The 26,080-nt window shown below is 38.7% G+C and overlaps 1 protein-coding gene across 2 annotated transcripts in view; it reads right to left on the bottom strand.

Annotated features, from left to right (window-relative positions):
- The window catches only part of LOC126100999 (peregrin), a 248,793-nt gene that overhangs the window by 3,842 nt on the left and 218,871 nt on the right, over positions 1-26,080 (bottom strand). The gene's annotated exons all lie outside the window — the stretch shown is intronic.

Below are 26,080 nucleotides of genomic sequence, written 5' to 3'. Positions count from 1 at the left end.
GTGTAAAAGTAGGATGAAGCAAACAGCTTGGTGGAATGATACAGTCAAGGCAGCCTGTAAAAGGAAAAAGAAGGCGTATCAAAAATGGCTACATACCAGAACCCAGGTAGACAGAGAAAGTTATGTTGAAGAAAGAAACAAAGCCAAACAGATAATTGCAGCATCCAAGAAGAAATCGTGGGAAGACTTTGGAAACAGGTTGGAGACTATGGGTCAAGCTGCTGGAAAACCATTCTGGAGTGTAATTAGCAGTCTTCGAAAGGGAGGTAAGAAGGAAATGACAAGTATTTTGGACAGGTCAGGAAAACTGCTGGTGAATCCTGTGGATGCCTTGGGCAGATGGAGGGAATATTTTGAAGAGTTGCTCAATGTAGGTGAAAATGCGATCAGTAATGTTTCAGATTTCGAGGTAGAATGGGATAGGAATGATGATGGAAATAGGATCACATTTGAGGAAGTGGAAAAAATGGTCAACAGATTGCAGTGCAATAAAGCGGCTGGGGTGGATGAAATTAAGTCGGAACTCATCAAATACAGTGGAATGTCAGGTCTTAAATGGCTACACAGGATAATAGAAATGGCCTGGGAGTCGGGACAGGTTCCATCAGACTGGACAAAAGCAGTAATCACACCAATCTTTAAACATGGAAACAGAAAAGATTGTAACAATTACAGAGGTATCTCTTTAATCAGCATTGTGGGTAAAATATTCTCAGGTATTGTTGAAAGGAAAGTGCGAGTATTAGTTGAGGACCAATTGGATGAAAATCAGTGTGGGTTTAGGCCTCTTAGAGGTTGTCAGGACCAGATCTTTAGCTTACGGCAAATAATGGAGAAGTGTTATGAGTGGAACAGGGAATTGTATCTATGCTTTATAGATCTAGAAAAGGCATATGACCGGGTTCCTAGGAGGAAGTTATTGTCTGTTCTACGGGATTATGGAATAGGAGGCAAGCTTGTGCAAGCAATTAAAGGTCTTTACATGGATAGTCAGGCAGCAGTTAGAGTTGACGGTAAATTGAGTTCATGGTTCAGAGTAGTTTCAGGGGTAAGACAAGGCTGCAACCTGTCTCCACTGTTGTTCATATTATTTATGGATCATATGTTGAAAACAATAGACTGGCTGGGTGAGATTAAGATATGTGAACACAAAACAAGCAGTCTTGCATATGCGGATGACTTAGTTGTGATGGCAGATTCGATTGAAAGTTTGCAAAGTAATATTTCAGAGCTAGATCAGAAATGTAAGGACTATGGTATGAAGATTAGCATCTCCAAAACGAAAGTAATGACAGTGGGAAAGAAATATAAACGGATTGAGTGCCAAATAGGAGGAACAAAGTTAGAACAGGTGGACGGTTTCAAGTACTTAGGATGCATATTCTCACAGGATGGCAACATAGTGAAAGAACTGGAAGCGAGGTGTAGCAAAGCTAATGCAGTGAGCGCTCAGCTACGATCTACTCTCTTCTGCAAGAAGGAAGTCAGTACCAAGACTAAGTTATCTGTGCACCGTTCAATCTTTCGACCAACTTTGTTGTATGGGAGCGAAAGCTGGGTGGATTCAGGCTACCTTATCAACAAGGTTGAGGTTACGGATAGGAAAGTAGCTAGGATGATTGCAGGTACTAGTAGATGGGAACAATGGCAGGAGGGTGTCCACAATAAGGAAATCAAAGAAAAACTGGGAATGAACTCTATAGATGTAGCAGTCAGGGCAAACAGGCTTAGATGGTGGGGTCATGTTACACGCATGGGAGAAGCAAGGTTACCCAAGAGACTCAGCAGTAGAGGGTAGGAGGAGTCGGGGCAGACCGAGGAGAAGGTACCTGGATTCGGTTAAGAATGATTTTGAAGTAATAGGCTTAACATAAGAAGAGGCACCAAAGTTAGCACTGAATAGGGGATAATGGAGGAACTGTATAAGGGGGGCTATGCTCCAGACTGAACGCTGAAAGGCATAATCAGTCTTAAATGATGATGATGATGGGAAAAGCCACCTAGATTTCTTTACAAAATTAGGGCACAGTATTTACTTCTTTGAAAAACACATTTTTATAACAATGCTTCTTCACTTATCAACTGGTTTCTGTACCTTTTCTATATCTTTAATTTTCTTCATTCTTGTTCCCCAATCTTTGTAGCTCTTCAATATTGCTTCAGGCACATCAATTCTCCTATTATTTACTGCTTCTTTTCAACATTTGTTTTCATCATCCAATGATCTGTCAACAGTCAATATTTATTTTTTGTTTTGCAAACATGTTCTTCATACTTGCTACAATTTTTCGTTTCCTGTTCTTCTTGTTATCTCAGTTTTTCCTGGAGATATGATGCGAGGCTTCGAAGAAGATTGGCTGTGACATCCCCAATGACATCATGGTACACGAGGAAAACTCCTATCTGTATATTCAATTGGTATCTAATAACTAAGAGAGACTCTTTTGGACTAGCTCTTAATGACATATTTTTGATGTTTTGAATAATGGGCCAAGCTAGTTATGCATAATATCTGTAACTGAGAGTAGAATATATTACATGTTGTTTATGAGATTTTGGATGTTGGGTTGTACTCTTAGCTTCCAATAATAATTGCAGCACTTCAAGGAACAAAGCTTGACTGAGACGCATTGGTAAATGTGAAGAAATAACAAAGTGAGCAAAATTGGACAACAGGAAATTATACCTATCGGAAATTGTACCTACTGAGCAGACTTTATCTATATCATGTCATCTATATCATGATAAAGAAGCAACAGAACATCTCACGTGGTGGCCAGTGACAATAACCCACAACAAGTACCATGGCGAGTAAATAAAACTGATGAAGAATAAGGATAATAACCAGAAATCTGTACTGCTGAAGAAGACTAGTAACTTTTGTATGCAGGTTTGCTGGTGTTGATACCTGCTGTCCTTAACAATGGAGTCAACAGCCACGATTACACTGCAGTGCAGAAGCAATTGATAGCACTGCTTTGAGTAGTTAATTAACAATTATTACATTCTTCAACTACCAATACAACAGAGAAGAAACTAACTAGTTCACAAGTGGGAAGAATTTCAACTATGACTATGATGGGCTTCAATTTTATTGATCCTGTGATGACTCTACAGCATTCATTGTGGATTTCAGCAGTGACTCGACAACCTACAGCAGTGTCAGCGATGCAGTCCGACCAATGCACTGATCCAGTTACCCGCTGGCATCACGTCGTGGTGAGATTCTAGTGAGCTGTATAATATACGAGTTGACTAGTTTTTTATTTTTGGGGGATAGTATTTGTGTTGTGGAATAAATAGCAACTGGTTTTATAAGCAGAGTTGCGGGTGATCTGCAGTATCATGGTTGGTGTTATTACAGTATTAAACTAGGTTTAATTAAACACGTAATATTGTAGATATTGTATGCCTGAGATGACAAAAAGCATGGAGCAACAGTTTAAGACATTTAGTTGACAATTAAGTACTGGCATAGAAGAGTTAACTTTTAGTATATAGATTAAAAAATCACAAATAAAAATGCAATAAAAGCAACAAACACCACATTTCAGCAAACAAATATCACACTTGAACAGCACTACAATGAATCACTCAAACAAAAACGAGAAATTCAGAGTAAAATATTGGAATTGCACATGACACTTTCCAACTTAACAGGGGAGTTAAACTGTAAGATAATAAAACAGTGCAATTTAGTTCATAATGAAGTGAATGAGCAATTTAGAGATGTGGAAAATAAAAGAATTAACTGAGCAGAAGTTCAATGCAGTGCAAGAACAAATCTCAGGTACACAAGTAAGATTAGGAATATTGGAATAAAACCAAAGGTTCAGATGTAGCTGCTAATTCAGGCTCTACACTTGCTAACTTGGATGAGTGTGTGGTAGATTTAGTCAATCATGAAGAATGGGAAATGACTGAATCATCAGTACATACAAATCACTCTAATCCCGAAAATGATAATAAGGAGAGTCAGCGGTAGAAAGTTATGGGATGAATTAATTAAGACTAGAGACATCTTAAATAAAAGACTGTTTAGTGGAAGTAGTGGACTGTCAGCAGAGTACATAGAGGAGTTGCAAATGGGAAATAGAACTAGCCTATCCAAATAATTGGCTGGCTCTGAGCACTATGGGACTTAACATCTGTGGTCATCAGTCCCCTAGAACTTAGAACTACTTAAACCTAACTAACCTAAGGACATCACACACATCCATGCCCGAGGCAGGATTCGAACCTGCGACCGTAGCAGTCGCGCAGTTCCGGACTGAGCGCCTAGAACCACTAGACCACCACGGGTGTCTCCAAATAATTCCCTAAATTTAAGTCAGATGGGGATGTTCACCCCCCCCCCCCCCCATACTTATAAAAAGTATTGAGTAAATCTTTACCAAAGTGATGGGATGATGCTAGATTATGCACTAAGTTATTTAGAGGGCGATGCAGCTAAGTGGGGAACTGATCACTCCGAAAAATTTACATTTTGGATTTATTTCCAGGAAAACTTTGGGCAGCAGTACTGGTCTCCCTGTATTCATAACAACTGACATTTGAGCTTCTTGATCCATGGTATTATAACAATAGTTGGGGGAACTTGTAATAAATATACAGGACGGCACCTTATAAGGTCTAAATATTTAAGACAGTATGACAGAGAAGAGTCATTAAGTTAAAGTTTTGATGCATACATTACGTTTTCATGTAAGGTGCTGGTTGGTCAATGGTTAATGGCTTTTAATGTTTGTCAATGGTTTGGATATGTTAAATAACGAAAGTGGGGATAAACATTATGAGTTTCAAGCAGATAACAATGAAGGAAATTTTTATCCACCCTGATTCCGATGAAAGAACAAAGGGAAATAATGTAAAATAAGGAAGCACACTAATGATAGGCAAATCAATCCAGTGAGTAACCCCTCAATGATGTTTCCCACAATAACACAAACACTTTATGTACCTATGCGCTGTCCAGCTACTGAAGCTCAGAAGCAGGTGTAGGTAAACCCCGAACATTTTGTAGCTGAGCCTAGGTCCAGAACGTGACAACGGCCTTAACGAACTATAGGTATATGCTTGAGAGGTTGCTGGAGGAAGGAAATCAAGAGGAAGAGGAGCAGATGAAATCTGCTATACTGGGAAACATTTTTGATAGGGAGGTGGATATTCATTGAGACTCTAGGAGTGAGGTCTCTTTGATATCACAAGAGTGAATACACATCACACATATAGCTACCCAACACTACCTGTAACCGGAGTTTATGTGGAGGAATAATTGTGAGCAGAGGAAAGGTTATTAAAGAAGGAATCAGGTTGCCATTAACAATTTTTCATTTCAACAGAGTTTTTAAGTGAACCAAATTTTAATTTAGAGATACTGTTTGGTTTTAATTGGCTACAGAGAAAAAGCCTCACCTATTTAAGTGTGAACAAAATACTATGGCAAAAGACAAGTGTACTATCGAGTATCTTAAATGTAAGGCTGTAGATTTTAAGCAAGAATTGGAAGAATAAAGTCTGTTAATTTGCTAGCTACAGCCAATACAGTAGCAATGGATAAACTTCTCACAACAGATGATGCATAACAGCAAACATGCCCTGAAATTTTTTATACAGAAAGAATACATTAAAATAAAGACACTGTCAACATTTTAGCTGCTATGATGCACTGCAAGTATTAAAAAAAAAAAAAAAAGTTGAAAATTGCTAAATTTGTAGCTTGCCAGGTGGGTGGAGACATGCGCACCCCTACAGGAGCTGCAGCGGACTGCATGTATCCTTGGTTGATGGCATATTGATAAACAGATAACACGACTCAGCATGATTTTGATTGGCAAAGTGAATTTGAGTTTTTGTTGAGTTTCTTTGAAACAACTGTCCACAGTTAACGTTCACTCACATATGCAAGTTATTTAATATCCACCATAATTCCCAGTTGTTTTTGTGGTAGCATAAGTGTTACCAATGGAGATAAAACTGTATTAATATCCACTGTGTGTAACACTTGATGTTAAGCAATGTAAACCCAGTTTTGCATTGTAAAATTAGTCCATGAACTGGAGGAAAGACTTTCACGAAGTAACAAATATGCACTAGAACAAAAGTTGCAAAAGTGTGATAGAAAAACTATCCATAAAATTTACTATGCAGGGCAGCCATAAAGTCCCATTACCCCCTTTGATAACCACCATAAATCTCTAAACTTAAATAAATAATATGAAGAACAGTTCTTTAGAGGAATTTTCTTATGATATGAACAATGTATGGCTGCTCATGAGAGGCAATGCACTGTTATCGTTGTATTGATGAAGATCTATTAGATTGGGCACTCCGAATTACTATATTATGACTAAAAAAAAGTTTACTGCAAAAAATCTTATAACCAACCTATCAAAATCTGTAAAAATAGGAAACAGTAATTTTTAAAAATTCATTTAAAACAGTTTTTTACCAGTTGCAGAAATTAATTCATTGCTTTTGTTGAGCTCTTGGCCTCGACATAACACCACCACTGTCTTTGAGGAGGAGAATGAAAAGACTGTTGATATTTAATTCAGATTCCAAGAACAACCAATGTGACTCTTGATTAAGAATTTTTTTGACTGGAGAAATTATTTTGAAGGAAACTGTCATGCAGTATATTTTCTGATAGCTCTACTTCATTTGAGGTTTGTTAGGAGAACTATTCTTAAATTTCAGTCATTTTGTGCATTATCAGTTTTCATCAGTATGTTTTCTGAATTGCTTCAAGTATGCATGGTGTGCAGAACAAATAGCAGAGCAATAGCCAGAACCATTTTTTACTGCACAACAATTTTGTTTAAATAAAACTAGTAATTACTGTGAAGTGTCTAAAAGTACGAATTTTTCTTTCATCAACTGTGCCTGGTGTAAGGAAACTATTTGTTTTTCAGACAATGAAAACTTCAAGTAGAAATATCAACAACTTAGGAAAAGATAAGATTGCTACTTACTGTTAAGACGACACGTAACCTCCACAACATCCTATTCCATCTCTATGCCACACCCAATCCCACCTGTTGCCACAAGTATTGTATCCCTGTGGAAGAGCAGGGTGCAAGAGCTGCCCGATCCATCCACCCAGCACTTCCTATTCCAGTCCCTTCACAGGTTTATCCTACCCCATTACGGACCCAGCTACCTGTGAAAGCAGCCATGTCATTTACCAGCTCTGCTCCAAGCAGCGCACAGCTTTTTAAACTGGCATGACTACCAGCTAGATGCCCACCAGAATGAATGGCTACCACCAAATTGTGGTCACGAGCAAAGTAGACCAACCTGTGGCACAATGTGCAGGTCAGCACAACATGCTTAATTTCAATGGCTGCTTCACTTTCTGAGCAATCTGGATGTTCCCCTTCACCACCAGCTTTTCTGAACTGCGAAGATGGAAGTTATCCTTACAACATATTCTTCGGTCCTGCAGTTATCCCAGCCCTATCTATGGTAACATACTGCCCCTACACTCTCCACGGAACAGTTTCCACCCCCTCTGTCCTGTCATTTTCTCCCCATTCTCGTCTCCCAGCCTCTTTATTAGCCACCAGCTGCCAACACACCCAGCATCTTTATACACTCCTCTCACATTCGCTCCTTTTTTCCATATCTCCCTGCCCCACAACCTACCAATGTCATGCATGTTGGCATTCTAGATCCTGCACACTCTGCTAGACAGCATTCCTCTGTCCCCTCACTCATATATTACTATCCCTTCTGCTTCTTCTGTCCTGCTCCTTCAGACTGCGGTTGCCATCTCGTGATAGCTGAATTCTGACCTGACCTGCCGGAATTGGTGGTCATGTGTGCATGAGGTGTTCTTGCTTCTGTGTATGAACGGTGTGTGTTTCTCTGTGTCTCTTTTGCTGATGAAGGCCATGGCAAAAAGCTTTGTGTGAGTGCCTTTTATTTGTGTCTGTCTGCAACTAAATGTGTCTTCGTTATGCTAAATATCAATCCATCTTTTCCTACATTGTTGAAAATTTTTGTTTCTGTCATTCAAATCACACTCTGCTTTATTGTGTCAACTCTAGGGTATAAACGAGCAACTGTTTGATTGTTAGTAAAATACATACTATTCAAAAATCATCATAACAACTGTGCTACAGGAATTGTTATAAAAAGTTGTCAAATTGATGGAAGTCATCTGCAATGTAACATCAAACACTTTCTTGATGTATTTTACTCTGCTAGTTAACTTTGCAATAATTACATCTGCAACAGTTAAGCTGTCAATAAAAAACTGCGTCTTATTAAAAAAAAATTATGATATGTGACATTTTCTGTATGGTTTAGCTGCTTCAGATTTGCACATGTCACTCTGTATATTTGCAGTATGCAAATGTGCTACCCTCTCGTGATGGCCCATGGCACGCTAGGAGGAGGGACTGTACAAACTGCTGTCATAAGTGGTTCTTCATGCAACAATTTTTTAAAAATGCTTACAGTGCATATTAGCAGCTAAATTTCTTTCATTCTACTCTTCCTGTATAAAAGATTTCATGGTCGTTTTTGAAATGTCAGATTGGATCATTTCCTTGTTATTTTGTTTCAGAAAATGCTTAGCAATGCATAATAAAAAGATAAGTCAATTACCAAAGAAATTTTGAAGGGCACGATCATGCACGAGCGATGAGGCCATCACAGGAATGTTGCATATTAATACCGGAACAGATAGAAGAACTACATAAAATATTACCAAAGTACTAAGGAGTAATTTCTGATAAACCTAGAGCAGTTGGCGATTATACTTGTAAAGGATGTTTAAGACAAAAGATAATGGGCCTTTCTTCATTTTGCAAACTGAATGCTATTCTTATGAGTCTTCACATGGCAGTACAAAAAGATATACAGAAGATGATTTACAATGGTGCTATAGAATGTCGTCTCAGTGGATATAATAATTCGTTATTGTTAGCAAGTAAACTGAATGGCGGTGTTACGATTGGTACCAGATGCTTGGGCTTTGAATACACATATTGAAACAGAGAACAATAGATGTGTTAGTATGGAAGAATTAGAAAAAGCGAAGTTTTATAGTTTGATGGACTCGGTAGCCAGGTACTAGCAGGTTCCCTTGCTCAAGGACTCTAGACCCTGGACGGCTTTCTTGTTTGAGGGGAAGTCTTACCAGTTTAAGGTATCTCCCTTTGGTTTAAATATGTCTGTAGCTGTTTTCATAAGGGCCAAGACAAAGCTCTGGGTAACAACTTATTACAGGAATTAGTAATGTAGGACAATTGGTTTCTAAAACCTGGAAAGAACATTGCCCCCTGCTGCTTATTAAAACGTTAAACAGATTACAGGACAGCAGCATAACAATAACATTAAGTAAATTTCATTTTGGGAGAGAAGAATTTAAAGTTTTTAAAGCATACTGTAGGAGTAAAAGAGATACAATACAGTCCAGAACAAACTCAGTTCGTGTCATCCTAAACTGAATCAAACCTTTAAACTGACAACAGATGCATCACAATACAGACTTGGGTATGACTTGTTTCAAGAGGAATCAGATTCCGGTGAAGTACAACATTGTACAATAGTTTTTTGGCAGTAGACGTATTAACAACTATGAATTAAATTAGACAGCTACTGAAAAGGAGTTGTCCATTGTTGGAGATTACAAAACTTTCGAACCCTTATTTGGAGTCTGGAGATTGAAATATATGCAGATCATCAGGCCTTATCATTTTTAAGGGAGAGTATATCACTAAACAGTAGATATATATTTCAAGAATTCAAAATAAAAACGAATTATGTGAAAGGCACACAAAACCTAGGGCCAAATGCACTTTCACAACTATCTGCGGGAATGGATACAGAAACTAAAACTGAAAGCCCTGGTATTATAGTTACAGTAAATTTTTATAGTTATAAGTTACATGAACAATGAGGTAAGAATGTTGGCTTGTTGTTGTTGTTGTTGTTGTTGTTGTTGTTGTCTTCAGTCCTGAGACTGGTTTGATGCAGCTCTCCATGCTACTCTATCATGTGCAAGCTTCTTCATCTCCCAGTACCTACTGCAACCTACATCCTTCTGAATCTGCTTCGTGTATTCATCTCTTGGTCTCCCCCTACGATTTTTACCCTCCGCGCTGCCTTCCAATACTAAATTGATGATCCCTTGATGCCTCAGAACATGTCCTACCAACCGATCCCTTCTTCTGGTCAAGTTGTGCCACAAACTTCTCTTCTCCCCAATCCTATTCAATACTTCCTCATTAGTTATGTGATCTACCCATCTAATCTTCAGCATTCTTCTGTAGCACCACATTTCAAAAGCTTCTATTCTCTTCTTGTCCAAACTATTTACCGTCCATGTTTCACTTCCATACATGGCTACACTCCATACAAATACTTTCAGAAATGACTTCCTGACACTCAAATCTATACTCGATGTTAACAAATTTCTCTTCTTCAGAAACGCTTTCCTTGCCATTGCCAGTCTACATTTTATATCCTCTCTACTTCGACCATCATCAGTTATTTTGCTCCCCAAATAGCAAAACTCCTTTACTACTTTAAGTGTCTCATTTCCTAATCTAATACCCTCAGCATCACCCAACTTAATTCGACTACATTCCATTATCCTCGTTTTGCTTTTGTTGATGTTCATCTTATGTTGGCTAAGAAAAAATAAAAGATGAGCTGAAAACTGATGAATATTTTAGGAAAGCAATAGAATTGTGTACAGAAGATACCTTAGTAGGAGAGGATGAGAAAAAATGGTTTATTTAAAGCGGATCTTTTATTTTGGAGACAGCATGAAAAGTCATGTCACTGGAATTTATGTGTACATAAGATCTAATTCACCCAGAATGTAATTTTGTTTATACAAAGGGTATGGACATTTTAGTATACTGACGTGCATCCAACATATGACAAAGCTCTATTATTTTATAAATCTGAGTAGAGAAATAAAAAGAGTATTAAGAAATTGTGATCTTTGTCAGAAGGTTAAACAAAATAATAGACAAATAAATTAGTCATTGTAAGCATTACATGACTTGACAGCTGCAGTTCTTTTTGGCCCTTTCTTACATTTTAATTTTAGCACCATGTTGGTCAAATATGTTAAGCCAATCCCATTAAATTAGCAAACACAGCTTCCATAATCACATGTCTGAGAGATTATTTCAAGGACATAGACAAACTGAATTGTTTACTCACTGATAATGGAAGTCAATTTATACATAACACTTTCAAAGAATTTTTAACAAGTGAAGATGTGAAACATGTACTTATTTCTAAATATCCCAACAATCCAGCCTATCTGAAAGCATAATGAAAGAGATAGGAAGATTACGTCATGCATATTGTTCTGGAAAGCACCCGACCTGGGCACAGATATCAGAGTCTTAGGTTGTTCTTAATGAGTTGCCTCTTTTGTCTACTGGGCTTTCCCCAGTTAAGTGTGGCACAAAAAGCTGATTGGAGAATCATTGTTAAAGTTATTTTCTTGACCAGAAATAAAAGACGTAGCAAATGGTGACTTACAGGGAAAGGCAAAGAGAAATTTAAAACAACAAGCACAATGTTGATTGTGAGAACACAATTTATAAGCAAGTTCCCTGAATTTTATACTGAATGACATGGTGCTAATAAACATTTTTCATCTCAGTTCAAAATTAAAGGAAGAAATGAGCAAGTTTTTATAACAGACACTTCGAGTGATAATGAAAAAAGTCCAGATAATACAAATATTATCAAAAGATGTGTGTCATAAGAAACATGCCTCAGATGAATTCACATTCTGTGTGAATTTTGTGAGCTGATACTCAGAAGGTATTGAGTTGTTTGCTAATTTCTTCAATTTCAGATTTCAGTATAGCACTCTCTTACCCCTTTCCCCATATTCTTTAAAACTGTAATTACTTTAAACTATCCTGTATTTTATGAGCAAAATGACAGAATAACTAATCCATATGAAGTCTGTTCAAAACATTCTACGACGTTCATAATGTCGCACCAATGGTGTATTGTAGTGAAATGCATTGGCATCCCTGCACTCGCCTGTGTTTAACGTGTACCTACCGGAAGTTTCATTGTTGTGTGCCTGAGCAGAACATGGTGTCACATGTCAGCTAATTTCGAGATGGCAATCACACAAGCATTGCGTCTGCATTAAATTTTGCATGAAACTCAAGAAGACTTTTACAGAGACACACCAAATGATGCAGGAAGCCTACAGTGATGAGTGCTGAAGCCGTACTCAGTGTTACAAATAGTTCACATGGTTTAAAAATGGCTTGACAGAAGTTATAAATGACTTTCATTCAGGAGGGCCTTCGACATCTACTGACGACGCTATGTCAGGAACGTCAACGAAATTGTGTGTGCCAATCAAAGACTGATTGTCCCAGAAATTGCAGAAAAATGTAACATTTCAGTTGGATCATGTTATGAAATCTTGACACAGCATCTTGGAATACATCGTGTTTCTGCCAAGTTTGTCCCTAAAGCACCCACACATTCAGCCCTGTTGGTACATAACTATTGCACAAGAAATGAAATCACTGTGCTGCCTCATCCTCCATACTCTCCAGACCTGCCCTCCGCACGGACTTTATTTCAGAAGTAGAAAATACCACTGAATGGATGAAAATTTGCAATGACAGACAAAATAAAAGAAAATTCACAGACAGCATTTTTGCGCGAACCAACAAGAGATGTACCAAGAATGCTTCTGGTAGTGAAATTGCCATTGGGAGTAGTGTATCAATTGTGCAGGAGAGTATTTCAAAGGAGACTATGCACAATAAGTAAAAGGTAAGCACAGAAAAATTTTTTGGACAAAGTTCCAGAATTTTTTGAACAGACCTTGTACACAATCAGATAATTGGGGTTACATTCGTATTTGGCAAACAACAGAACTTATCGAACACTGGCCAGCAGATGGGCTGCAAAACCTAGGTGAGTTGTTTCTACCAAATAGAACTAGCTGTTAGCTCCACCATTTTTTATGGGGAAATTAAGGATATACCCTTAGCTATTAAGTGTAAATATGACGGGCTAACATACACATATGATTGATGAAACAAATAGTAGGGGGCAATCTGAGATATAGTATTATATATATACATAGTGATTATGTACAGAGGAGTACAAAGAATACAGCACTGAAGACAGATCAGAAACCAGATATGAATGTGGGATACAATATGAGTATACTATTGCAATATATATGTATAGATGGAGAAGGTAGCATTGTAAATTATATTAACAGGATATTGTACCCTAACCCGTAAGTACGTATGGAGTCTTTGGGGAGGATGCGTGAATCTAGAGGAAAAGGATGACCTATGTCTGAGAGAAAAAGGAAGACAATAAATAGGGATGCCATTGCTGCGGAGAGTTAGATGATTTTGTAAAGATGATTTTTTCGTGGAAAGTGGTGTATCTTGACAGGTACTATATAAGTAGGTGTCATTAGTTTTAGAGGTTCTTCCAAAGTAGATGAGTTTGCCTAAGTTTGTTACTCTGTTCTATGTGCTAAATTACAGGTGGAACAACAAACAGGCAAGTGTCTTGAGTTTTGTATGCTATTCCCCAGAATTGGAAAGACAGGTACTGATTATAGAATGTCTAACAACAAAGGGTTGTTAGTTGTTCAAAATGTGACTCCTCTGGTTTGTTGGCAATCTCATAAATGCTGAACATGTCTGGTCAGGAAACCTGTTTCATAATATTGGATGTTGTGTATCCATAACAACTTACACAGGTCAATACCTCATTATAGAGTTTTATATACTCTCCCTAGAGGAAGGATGAATTTAGTTTGCTAAAAGAGGAAATTCTCTCTTGCTTGTCACAGATGTAGCACTTGTCCAGCAATTTCCAAAACTGAAATGAGTATGACTAGGAAAGCTTCACTTCTGCAAGAAATACAGTCGGTTAGATGAAATATGGACATTAGGACTAAAAAGTTTACTGGACTACTGGTCCTACTAATGAACATTCCAGGAGTATAAAATAAAGAGACTCTGTAAAACTATTCCCTGATCTGTATTGACAATGAATATCCATTATCCAAGGATTCATATGCATAGTAAGAGAACAACTGCTTGGTAGAAGAGTAAAGAGACTTAAGCAAAGTGACATTAGGACATTCCATACATTTCAATAATTAATGGTTTATAATTCATTGTGGGGCATTCCACATGTAATAAACATGAATAAGTACATTTACTACAAAGGAGGCGCAATTGCACGAAAACAGATAGAAGATGTCAATACTTTTAGAAAAATTGGTTAAAATTAGTTTTCAATTTTAAATGTTCTTTTTTTATCTGAATTTCAAAATAATGGCATCATCATCTGCCAAAGAGGAGGAATCTTAGTTTTCAATTTTAAATGTTGTTTTTTTTTTTTATCTGAATTTCAAAATAATGGCATCATTATCTGCCAAAGAGGAGGAATCTGTAGTGTAATATATCACATAAGTGATGTGTAGCATTTACCGAACTGATGAATGATGATCACCACCATGAAAAGTTTAATTGAGTATTGGATCAGTGTAGCCTACTGTGTGTTTTATTTATGTGCATGTATTCTGGAATGGATGGGACAGACACAGTGTATCTGCAAGCAGGAATGACGACAGAAATCTTACTACATCCATTGTATCTGCTGGTCAGATTATTTATTTCGTGTTGTCTGGTTATGCCTCGGAGATATGCGAGCCATGTGAGAAGAATAGCTGTGACAATCCCCATGACATCACAGGACAAGAGAAAAACTGCTATATCTATATTCAATTGGTAATTGTTAACTACAAAAGATCTTTTCGGGCAAAGTCTGTATTACTGTATTTGTGACGTTCCGAATAATTGGCCAACTTTTTTATGCATAGTTATTGTAAATGATAATAAAATAAACAACATGTTGTTTATGAGAAGCATTTTATTTATTTCAGGAATTTGGATGATGAATTGTACTCATAACTTCCAGCAATCACTGTCGCACTTCACTTCAAGGAATGAAGTCTGTTCAGGACATACTACTGACTGTGAAGGAATAACGAGGTGAGGAAAATTGGAATAATGACAAATTGTAAATCTTGTACAGACTTCACCACACTAGTCAACATCACGGTAAAAAAGCAGCGGAACATCTCAGCTGCCACTTTATTAAATAACACTTACGTGAAATGAAAATATGTTTATGGCCAGTAATATTATGTTTTATATGGTAAATAGACTGAAAAACTAGTAAACGCCACTGAGAAGTCTCCGAGTTATAAACTTGTTAAAAATTTGTAAACTAGAGAGTGACCTTGATTGCTATGTTTGGAATGTTACCTAAGTGATGTGAAATCAATTAAAATTGAAAAATCTCAAGATAACATAAGAGGCGTTGAAAAGAAACAAGACAGAGGCATAATTACAGAAACCAGTACCTGTATGTTAGTAGTATTGACCCTGGCAGTTGAGACACTTGTCCCACAGTGACACAAGACGATGAATGGCTGCCTCATAAAATTCCCGGGGTTGCGATGTTAACCAGTTCCTTACGTACAGCTGTACGTCGTCATCTGAGAAGAATCATTTGCCCCTCAGAGGCGTTTTAAGGGGACCAAAAATTCATTCCTTCTAATTCACTTCCTGCAGCATGGGACAACAGTGGACGCACAGCGTTACTCACACCTTGACCACCCTTCGCCAAGCGATCAAATCAAAACAACCAGGCAATCTCACCTGTGGGGTCATTCTGCTCCACAACAATGCAAAGCCTCATGCCGCCAATGCAGTCACGGCACTCCCGCAGAAATTCAAATTGGAGGTACTCGGTCACCCTCCGTGCAATCCGGACCTCTTTCCCTATGATTACACCATTTTTGGTCCCCTTAAAAAGTCTCTGAGGGGCAAATAATTCACCTCGGACGACGACGTCCAGTTGTACATATGGAACTGGTTAACATCGCAGCCACAGGAATTTTGAGAGTCAGCCATACACCGCCTTGTGTCACAGTAGGATGAGTATGTTAGAAGTATTGATCCTGGCTGGTTTCTGTAATTATGCCTCCGGCTCATTTCTTTTAGAATGCCCCTTACATTGTCAGAAGGAAAGTTGCTACTCACCATATAGCGGAGATGCTAAGTCGTAGATAGGAACTACAAAAAGACACTCTCAATTATAGCTTTCGGTTGTTAAGGCCTTCGTCAACAATAAACAGACATACACGTGGGCATGCGCACGTGCAAAACACACACACACGCGCACACACACACACACACACACACACACACACACACACACACAAGTGGCAGTGTGGTTTCAGTTGCCTGATACTGCAGTTGTGTGTGTGTGTGTGTGTTGCATTTGCGTGAGTGTTTGTGTGCTTATGTCTGTCTGTTGTTGACGAAGACCTTAACGGCTGAAAGCTATAATTGTGTGAGTCTTTTTGCTGTGCCTATCTGCGAGCCGGCATCTCCCCTATATGGTGAGTAGCAACTTTCCGTCTCATAATATTGTTACATTCCATCCTGGGTTTTCCTTTGTTTGAAATCTCAAGATAAGTCAGATACGAAACATCCTGATTATCAGTTTATGAAACATGTTACCTCTAAATGGCTGACATTGAAACCAGCTGGAGAGAGACATTTTTAGAATAATGGTCAGCTGTTGAAAAATACTTTCTTCAGTTCTTAACATAGCAAAAAAACAAGTTGAGTTCTTTGAAATAAAAGAATATTGTTATACTATTAAAAGACTGAACTACCAAAGCAAAATGTATGATAATATTATGAAAAAGATTGCTGTTCACCTCATAGAGGACACACTGAATGGCAGACAGGCGCAACAGAAAGATTACTAGAAATTTGAGTTTTCTGCCAAAGGGCATTCACCTGAATTAGAAAACACACACTCACAGAAATAACCACTGTCTCTGCGTGCTGAGGCCAACCTCTGCAAGTCAGTGCCTCCTCTATATGGTGAGTAGCAGTCTATCCTTTTCACAATATTGTCATTATTCCATCCTGCATTTTCCAATATTTGGTTTTGCAAAGCAGAAAGTAGTTTGCTTGTGCAGCTGCTCATACATGCACAAGATTCACTGGTTTATTTCAGGAGAGAGATCCTTTATTGCATATAATCTACAGTGAGTTCTTAAACCTCACCAGTCTGGCACCTGACATCTGTAGGACAGGAGTCTCAATGAACAACCAGGCCTCGTCCCCTTTGATCCATCTGTGACAAAGACAGTAACATTGGCTGCTATCACGGCCTTAATGATGCATCACACCTGACACGAGTCACGCCAAACATCACAAAACGGCATGGCTTCCTACACGCTCCCAGACATCCGCAATTAAAGAGTTCCTCCTCCAGACTGATGTTCTCTCGCAAAAAAGGAAGGAGCCAGACGCAGCAATGCCACAGCGCCCTCTGGCTAGGGTAAGGAAACAACAGAGCGCGAAGTGGGAATTTCAAAAGTAACGTGCTACAGACAAGGAGGAGATGCAGAGAACCAACTGTGACATTTCGTCATGGCTCAACGTTAACTCTCAAAGAAAAACTGAATGCTTTGAAGCAGATAGACAATGGTGAGAATGTATCAAAACTAGCAACAGAACTGGGTGTTGATAAAGCAACCATTTGTGATAGGAAGAAGAACTGTGTGAAGCTTGAACAGTCCTGTGCAATGCCTTGGGGAAAACACTCGAAAATTTGGCAGACTTTGAAACAGCTCCAGTACGATAAAGTGGATGAAGCTCTTTTCCTTTGGTTTACACAGGAAAGAGAAAGGGGAACTCCTTTGAGTGGAACACTAGTTCAGGAGAAGGCTGTTTACCTGAACAAGTTAATGAATGGTGATGAGTCATTTACTGTACGTACAGGTCAGTTGGACAGATTCAAAAAACGATACAGAATCTGTCAACTAACAATTACTGGAGAGAAGCTTTCTTCTCACCCTGATGCAGCGAAAGAATACTTGGGTGAGTTTGATAAAATGATAAGAGAGGGAAAGTATTCTCCCCGACAAATTTTTAATGCTCATGAGACTGGCCTTAATTTTAGGGCATTGCCAACAAACAGCCTGGCATCAAAAGCAGAAGACCATGCTCCTGGTTTTAAAATGTGCAAAGATCATGTGACTTTATTAGCGTGCAGTAACGCTGCTGGTAATCACAAGCTGCCTTTAATGCTGATCGGCCAATCTGCTAGGCCCAGAGCTTTTAAAAACTGCAACATGAAGTCCCTGCCCGTATATTAGAGCAACCAGAAAAAAGAATGGATGGATGGTAAGCTGTTCGAAGGATGGTTTCACAGCCAGTTTGTTCCCTCTGTTCGATGGTTTTCTAAGGAAAATCATTTGTCTCCCCATGCAGTCCTTTTGATTGATAATGTGCCATCTCACCCCAGCACTGAGGAATTATGTGATGGAGAAATTGTGGCGAAGTTTTTGCCGCCAAAGGTTACACAACTTCTACAGCTGATGGACAAGGGCATACTGAAAACATTAAAACTGATTTACAGAAAACAATTTTACAAATGCTGATCCAAGATGATAGCATTCATTTATTGGACAAAATAAAAAAGACCAATGTCAAGTATGTTGTTTATTGGGCTGCTGAGGCATGGCAGAATATTTCAGAAAATACTCTGAGAAAATTGTGGAGAAAACTGTGGGCATCTCTTGAATTTCAAGACTTCAATTGTGATTTACTTTTCATAGATGAAATGGGTTGCCTGTAATGAAGTGTAAGGGCATTGTTGTTGTTTTGTGGTCTTCAGTCCTGAGACTGGTTTGATGCAGCTCCCCATGCTACTCTATCCTGTACAAGCTTCTTCATCTCCCAGTACCTACTGCAGCCTACGTCCTTCTGAATCTGCTTAGTGTACTCATCTCTTGGTCTCCTCTACGATTTTTACCCTCCACGCTGCCCTCCAGTACTAAATTGGTGATCCCTTGATGCCTCAGAACATGCCCTACCAACTGATCCCTTCCTCTAGTCAAGTTGTGCCACAAACTCCTCTTCTCCCCAATTCTATTCAATAACTCCTCATTAGTTACGTGATCTACCCATCTAATCTTCAGCATTCTTCTGTAGCACCACATTTCGAAAGCTTCTATTCTTTTCTTGTCTAAACTATTTGTCGTCCATGTTTCACTTCCGTACATGGCTACACTCCATACAAATACTTTCAGAAACGACTTCCTGATACTTAAATCAATACTCGATGTTAACAAATTTCTCTTCTTCAGAAACGCTTTCCTTGTCATTGCCAGTCTACATTTTATATCCTCTCTACTTCGACCATCATCAGTTATTTTGCTCCAAACTCCTTTACTACTTTAAGTGTCTCATTTCCTAATCTAATTCCCTCAGCATCACCTGACTTAATTTGACTACATTCCATTTTCCTCGTTTTGCTTTAGTTGATGTTCATCTTATACCCTCCTTTCAAGACGCTGTCCATTCCGTTCAACTGCTCTTCCAAGTCCTCTGCTGTCTCTGACAGACTGCTTGCTCAATATACAGATTGAACAACATCGGGGAGAGGCTACAACCCTGTCTCACTCCTTTCCCAACCACTGCTTCCCTTTCATGCCCCTCGACTCTTATAACTGCCATCTGGTTTCTGTACAAATTGTAACTAGCCTTTCGATGCCTGTATTTTACCCCTGCCACCTTCAGAATTTGAAAGAGAGTATTCCAGTCAACATGGTCAAAAGCTTTCTCTAAGTATACAAATGCTAGAACGTAGGTTTACCTTTTCTTAATCTAGCTTCTAAAATAAGTCGTAGGGTCAGTATTGCCTCACATGTTCCCATATTTCTATGGAATCCAAACTGATCTTCCCCAAGGTCGGCTCCTACCAGTTTTTCCATTCGTCTGTAAAGAATTCGCGTTAGTATTTTGCAGCTGTGACTTATTAAACTAATAGTTCGGTAATTTTCATATCTGTCAACGCCTGATTTCTTTGGGATTGGAATTATTATATTCTTCTTGAAGGCTGAGGGTATTTTGCTCACCAGATTGTAGAGTTTTGTCATGACTGGCTTTCCCAAGGCCGTCTGTAGTTCTAATGGAATGTTGTCTACTCCCGGGGCCTTGTTTCTACTTAGGTCTTCCAGTGCTCTGTCAAACTCTTCACGCAGTATCATATCTCCCATTTCATCTTCATCTACCTCTTCTTCCATTTCCATAATATTGTCCTCAAGAACATTGCACCTGTATAGACCCTCTATATACTCCTTCCACCTTTCTGCTTTCCCTTCTTTGCTTAGAACTGGGTTTCCATCTGAGCTCTTGATATTCATACAAGTAGTTCTCTTTTCTCCAAAGGTCTCTTTAATTTTCCTGTAGGCAGTATCTATCTATCTTACCCCTAGTGAGATAAGCCTCTACATCCTTACATTTGTCCTCTAGTCATCCCTGCTTAGCCATGTTGAACTTCCTGTTGATCTCATTTTTGAGGCATTTGCATTCCTTTTTGCCTGCTTCATTTACTGTGTTTTTATATTTTCTCCTTTCATCAATGAAATTCAATATTTGTTCTGTTATCCAAGGATTTCTACTAGCTCTCGTCTTTTTACCTACTTGACCCTCTGCTGCCTTCACTACTTCATCCCTCAGAGCTACCCATTCTTCTTCTACTGTATTTCTTTCCCCCATTCCTGTCAATTGTTCCCTTACTCTCTCCCTGAAACCCTGTACATCCTCTGGTTCTTTCAGTTTATCCAGCTCCCATCTCCTTAAATTCCTACCTTTTTGCAGTTTCTTCAGTTTTAATTTACAGTTCATAACCAATAAATGGTGGTCAGAGTCCACATCTGCCCCTGGAAATGTCTTACAATTTAAAATCTGGTTCCTAAATCTCTGTCTTACCATTATATAATCATCTAAAACCTTCTAGTATCTCCAGGGTTCTTCCATGTATACAACCTTCTTTCATGATTCTTGAACCAAGCGTTAGCAATGATTAAGTTATGCTCTGTGCAAAATTCTACCAGGTGGCTTCCTCTTTCATTTCTTAGCCCCAATCCATATTCACGTACTACGTTTCCTTCTCTTCCTTTTCCTACTGTCGAATTACAGTCATCCATGGCTATTATATTTTCGTCTCCCTTCACTACCTGAATAATTTCTTTTATCTCATCATACATTTCTTCAATTTCTTCATTCTGCAGAGCTAGTTAGCATATAAACTTGTACTACTGTAGTAGGCGTGGGCTTCGTGTCTATCTTGTAGTAGCTTACCTGCACTCCTATTTTTTTATTCATTATTAATCCTACTCCTGCATTACCCCTATTTGATTTTGTATTTATAACCCTGTATTCACCTGACCAAAAGTCTTGTTCCTCCTGCCACCGAACTTCACTAATTCCCGCTATATGTAACTTTAACCTATCCATTTCCCTTTTTAAATTTTCTAGCCTAACTGCCTGATTAAGGGATCTGACATTCCACCCTCCGATCCATAGAACGCCAGTTTTCTTTCTCCTGATAGGCTATATGAACTTCAAATAAGTTTTTTAAAAAACGGGTATACTTCAACAACAAAACTGATTTATGACATCCACCAAACACAAGGTTGAAACAAAGTGGTGAGGTGGCATGGTCGTGTAGACTCTGTTATAAGTAAAGCAAGTGCAAGGATTCTAGTGAATTGTAGAACTGGTAACTCCAATTTGGTTACAAAAGAGGATGCATCTAATACACTTGTACATCATATATTGAAATGCTGCTGAGGTCCATGGCATCCATATGTCGTTGGCTCAATATGAGTCATTCAGCATTCACAAGGGGATTTATAAGAGTAAGTTAAACATTGTTATGGTAGGCAATTAACTTTTATTGAATGTTGCAACACACGTCAAAGCAGCACAGATACATGATACTATTTTTCAACATAGTCACCCAAGCCTGTGTAAACAATGTGTCAATATGTTCCACCAATCATTCAATTTCTTGTTAACAGAAATCCGCTTCTTGGTCACAGGGCCAGCTAAGAACTGCGGTGTTAACCTCCTCATCACTGGAAAATCTCATTTCTCCCCAGCCACTCTTTCAAGATGCCGAAAAGGTGGAAATTGTTTTGTATGGCACAAGATCTAAACTCCACAATTATCATCATCCATGTCTGTGCAGGTTTGGTCAGCTTTACAGCAGAATTTTACTACCGTTCAAAGCAATATTGCATTTAACCCATATATCGCCAAAATTTCACAGTTAATTTGTGTGTAATTTAGGTGGTTTACCCACAAGCATCATACTGTCCCACATACTTCAACTTTGTAATATGTTTCCAGTTGCTGTGTCCTTTTTACTACTGCACTGTAATGCACCAGTCATCGGTACTGCAGCAGAACTGTGTCTGCAGGAAACCTGGAATACCATATTTACCCAATTATAAGACAAGATTTTTTTCTCAAATCCATTATTCAAAAAGTATGGTGGTGTCTTATATTCGCAGATTAAGCTATTGCTGGTGAGGTAAACATTTTTACAGTGTTTAATAAATAAATACAGGGGGTTTTCTTATATTCACAGATGAAGCTTTAGCTATTGAAGTTCTGTATAAATTTATTTTGAAAAATTCTGATAAGTAGGACTTAGCAAACAATACCTTCATTTGAATAGGATTGAGCTTTTCCAATACGCAGAAGCACTCGATACAGTCGATCAATCTTGCAACATTTGATTTGTGGTGCTAGTGCAATGGATGGATATGTGAAAAACTATGAACTAGGCATTACAACAGTCTAATGATTGTCTTAAAAAATGGACATTTTTGTGAAACACAGGAGGAAATAGCATTAAATTGACTGTGGGGAAATTGTTCACACTCATATAATGGGTGCTTACATAAGCAAGGGAGCCAAAATATTCATTGTTTCAAGACACAATGTATCAAAGATTTCTGCCGCATACAGGGAAAGTGCAAAAACATCATCTGCTATGTCATAACGTGGACGAATGGCATTGAATCTTTTAACCGATAAACTTTCGTTGTATTTGAATAGCTTCGGAATAGAAGTTCTCATACATATATGAAGACTGTACAAGTGAAGTTAACACTCAAAGGCGAAGATCTTGTCCTAAAAAACCATTACATGATTCTGAACCAAAGTCAATACTTTATTTGGGTATGAGAAACTAATGATTTACAAAGTGAATTGCAAATGAAAATTCAGTATTTGTTCATGTATGAGAATACTAGGGGGAAACATTACCAGCTTTTAATTCACCTTAAAATAAGATAATGACATTCAATGAAAAGACAAAGAAAATTGATCCAGAAATGAATGTTTAACAAACAAAACGAATCACATTAAATTGATTGCAAATGTTTCCGCAAGAATAAATGACAGCAGAAAGGCCTGTTGTGGAAAGCACTAGACTGCAGGATGAGTGAAAGTTCGAGAACTGGCTAAATCATAACTGTGATCTTTTATTTGTGTATTAGTTGCTGTTGTTACATGTAACCTGCACCATCCTTGTTTCACCATTGCTCAAGCACAGCACTATGGAAGGCTTGAGGGAGAAAAGTGACACAAGCTTAGCCGAGAATTATAATGAGTGTGGGGAGGGGAGTGGTGAGCAGGCAGCAAATTTGGTCTTGCTGCCAACCACGGGTATCTATACTGAATACTTTGGATTTTTATAAATGTCTGCCATGTTTAAACTGCAGGTTGCCTGAATCAATTTATACTCAGAATTGAATTAACTTTAAACCTGGCCAGGTATTCAACAATAGCATACATTCCTGCAGGAGATGATAAAAGTCTAGACTGGGACCAGCTGCGTACTTACATGTTTCGTGCAGTAAAGTTGTCAACGTTCGCTATAATGTAAGAGGGTCATGATAGGGTGTGTGTGTCAGCTACTGAATCTGCACAGCCAACAAGAGAGCAGCAGGCAGACAACATGTTTGTCTAGCAAAAGACAATGTAACAGTCTCATGTCAGTATAGATGCGAAATCTACTGTGTGTGTAAAAAATAAAAAAGTGACATGTTCGGGAGGATCAGCCAAATATTTGTGACAATAAAGACATCAGTTTCATAGTTGCCCTATTAGGATGACAATAACAATGATGATGATTAAATAATGGTACCACAGACAGGCTAAACAAGAGAGGCAGTGATGATAAAATTAATGTAAACAATTTCTTTTTGTTTATTTTATTTCTCTTTGTATTATCAGTATGTAGGCAACCAATAAATGGCACAAATTTAGAGTAGGTGTAATAGTAACTTTTTACGCAGTTACATTAGGTCAATGAAAGTTTGTAATTTTAACTAGCAAGAATATGTAAAAACATAAATTTTTCTTTAAAAAACAGGGGGTCTTCTTATGCTCGGGTAAATACAGTATGTGCTCTCTTATGACAATACCCTATTCTTAATACAAAATAGTCTTAGCATTGGACGACATGCGTAACTTACTTTTGGAAGTCACTATGTACAAGAACATCCTGAATGGCAGACATCTATAATATTATACCAATTTTGTTTGGAATCTCCATCTAGGGATCACCGTTCAGAGAGTAACATAAAAACATCTGGTAGCTGCCTCCCTGCCCCCCCCCCCCCCCCCCCCCACACACACACACAAGTATGAGATCCACCTTTGGAATGAGCTACAGCAGTGATTCTGGGTAGCAAGGCTTCAGCAAACTGGTATGTTTCTGGAGGTATGTGGCATCAAATGTCTATGCACAGATCACGCTCCAATAAATTATGGGCTGGCATTTTGTGGGCCTGGAGATGGTACCTAATAGTGTTGCAGATGCATTTTATCAGTTTAAAATCATGTTTCTAGACTCTGAGAAGCTCATCTGCAGAAACCAGCACAGTTTTAGGAAACAGCGGTCATGCGAGACTCAGCTGGCCCTCTTTGTGCATGATAGATGCCGGCTCCCAGGTTGATGCCATATTTCTCGACTTTCGAAAGACGTTCGACTCAGTTCCGTACTGATGCTTGCTTCAACAAGTGCGCACTTACGGTCTATCCAATGACATATGCAGTTGGATAGAAAGTTTTCTAACAGACAGAGCAGTATGTCATCCTGAATGGGGTGACTTCAACAGAAACAAGTATAACTTCAGGTGTGCCCAAGGGTAGCATAATAGGTCCACTACTTTTTATGATTTACATACACGATCTGGTTGATGGTACTGACAGCGGCATTAGACTGTCTGCTGATGATGCTGTAGTCTACAGGAAAGTAGTATCACATGAAAGTTGTGAATAAATCAATGAGGATTTGCAGAACATAAATGTGTGATGTAATGACTGCCTGTTATCTCTCAATATTAGTAAGTGTAACCTACTGCATATAACAAGGCAAAAATCCCCATTAATGTACGGGAACAAAATAAATGCCCAGTCTTTGGAAGCAGTAACATCCGTCAAGTATCTGGGTGTGACTATTCGAAATGATCTCATATAGAATGATAAGATTACACAAGTAATGGGCAAGGCGAACTCTAGATTGTAGTTAATTGGTAGAATCCTGAAGCAATGCAGTCCTTCAACAAAGGAAATTGTTTACAATACATTAGTTCGTCCGTGTAGTAGCCACCAGAAAGATCGCGGGAGGCGCACATTGGCACGGCGCGTCATGGACAGTAGTTGTCGCAAGTAGAGTCCCGTCCACCAGAGGGCACGCGAGAATTCGGACGCGCCCTCTGCCGGCGTAACAACAACAACAACTCCGGCAGGACAGGCAGAGCGCAGTCAGTCAACATCGGGCATGCCTAGGACACAGTCCCGGTCTACGCTAAGTGAAGTGCGTGAACAGTGTTACTACACAATTATTCTCGCGTGCCCTCTGGTGGACGGGACTCTACTTGCGGCAACTACTGTCCATGACGCGCCGTGCCAATGTGCGCCTCCCGCGATCTTTCTGGTGGCTACTACAGTCCAGTCTTAGAATATTGTTTGTCTGGGACCCTTAACAGTTGGGTCTCATTCAAGAGATTGGGAAGGTCCAAAGAAGAGCAGCAAGATTCATGATTGGTACATTTAGCCATCGCAAGAGCGTTACAAATCTCATAGAAAGTTTGAAGTGGGATACACTTGCAGATAGACAACGCGCTAAACAG

This window comes from Schistocerca cancellata, chromosome 9 (genome assembly GCF_023864275.1).
Source record: "Schistocerca cancellata isolate TAMUIC-IGC-003103 chromosome 9, iqSchCanc2.1, whole genome shotgun sequence".
In the NCBI taxonomy this organism is placed as follows: domain Eukaryota; kingdom Metazoa; phylum Arthropoda; class Insecta; order Orthoptera; family Acrididae; genus Schistocerca; species Schistocerca cancellata.
The sequence above is the reverse complement of the archived record's forward strand: the minus strand, read 5'-3'. Positions and strand labels throughout refer to the sequence as shown.